The sequence below is a fragment of the Manihot esculenta genome, chromosome 3, assembly GCF_001659605.2.
Source record: "Manihot esculenta cultivar AM560-2 chromosome 3, M.esculenta_v8, whole genome shotgun sequence".
In the NCBI taxonomy this organism is placed as follows: domain Eukaryota; kingdom Viridiplantae; phylum Streptophyta; class Magnoliopsida; order Malpighiales; family Euphorbiaceae; genus Manihot; species Manihot esculenta.
Genome location: NC_035163.2, coordinates 5,134,790 through 5,136,528, shown reverse-complemented (window position 1 = coordinate 5,136,528; position 1,739 = coordinate 5,134,790).

Below are 1,739 nucleotides of genomic sequence, written 5' to 3'. Positions count from 1 at the left end.
AATCACTGCCCCGATCACTTGTGACTATGGTATATTCAGTCGATTTGCCCGGCGATTTGGGCAAGCAGTGGGCAAATCACTGGGCAAATCACTACATCTGGGCTGCCTCCCAGTAGCGCCCTGTTTTCTGTCTTGGGCTGGACTTCAGTGTCTTGCTCAGCAGTCTTGGGAAGGGGGATCCAAGGGAACCTCCTCCACAACATGGACAGTAAAACCTTCATAGAATCTCTTCAAACGATGCCCATTAACCTTGAAAACCTTGCTTGTTTGTGGACTCCGTATGTCAATAGCTTCATATGCTGCATCCTGTCTCTGATTCTGGTGAGATGAGCCTCCACCGAATGGTCTTGAGGTGCCTTTTATGTAAGACCCCGCTCGTTCAGACATCGGAATTCCTACCGTCCGGTGGAATCTCGGGTGTCGGATCCTCTTTGGGGGGTAGAGCAAGGGTAAAGGAAAGGTTTTCTAAAATGTTTTTAAGTGTTTTATGGTTTTAAATAGAAAAGAGTTGAGTTTTTGAAGAGAAAAGACCAAGAAGGCGTTTGCCAGGTTCGGCCGCCGAAAGTGAAGTTCGGCCGCCGAACATGTGAAGGCTTCGGGAGCGCCTTTGGCCTCCGAAAGTCTTGTGGGAGCAAGCCAAGGTTCGGCCGCCGAAAGTGAGGTTCGGCCGCCGAACATGCATGAGTTTAGGGGGCACGTTAGGCTGCCGAAGGTTGATGACCAGGCCACCTATATAAGGCCCTCAGATCGGAAATGGGCGAGTTTTCTCCCCATTCTCGAACTCAGGTGAGTTTCTGCCCTCCCTTGGTTGCTTGTGTGTCTTCTCTTCAAAATCCTTCAAGTTTTCATAAGATCTACCCTTGGTTTGAAGTTTAGGTCAGGTGGAGATGACAGAGCAAGAGACCCTGAAAGGTCTGTAGAAGTCTGCAGAGAAGGTATGGTGCAGAGGAGGGATGTTAGTTTGCAAGTGAACATGGATGAAGAAAGTATGGGAGAGTCTAAGAGTTCAAGCTCAGGAGAAGTTGATCCCTCCATGCTGAGTACAGCTACCAAGAGAGGTAGAAAGTGGGGAAGAGCCAGAGCCCCTAAGCAATGGGGCAAGACTAGAAAGGGTCGGTTGTGGAAGAGGTTTAGGCTTGATGCTGAGGATGGCTCGAGTTCTGGCAGAGGTCCTACAAGATGTTTGAGGTGCGGAAGGTTGCACAGAGGGCCTTGTCGAGTTGGGACAACGGCATGCTTCAGGTGCGGACAGGAAGGGCACTTCGCACGTGAATGTCCTACTGCGCCCAGGAGAATGTGGTCCCAGCAGCGAGTTTCAGGTGCTGTGGCTCAAGCCAGTGTTCCAGGAAGGGGAGCAGACACATCGAACGCAGTGATGCCAGGTACGCTCACTTGTTCATGTTCTGATGTGTGTGTTTGTGCTCTAGTGTGTTTCCCTTTTCTGTTGTTGCTCTAGGAGCCTTTGAGAGGTTGAGTTGATAGCTTCTGGGTGTAGAGTGTTCTCTTTGGGTTAGTAGACCGGGTAGGATCCATCTGTGGCTGAGATTCAGGCCAGTGTCCGATGAGGGTAGATGCTTTCCACCCGTGCATGAGGTCCTAGACTTGAGTGTCTGGATGTCAGCCGGGGGATGGATTGGTTTTCTACTTGTGGAGCTGGTAATACTTGCGTCTGCAGCGCAAGGTGGTCGGGATCGAAATGCAAAGTGGGTCTGAGGTAGGCTTCAGAGAGGACCGTGTAG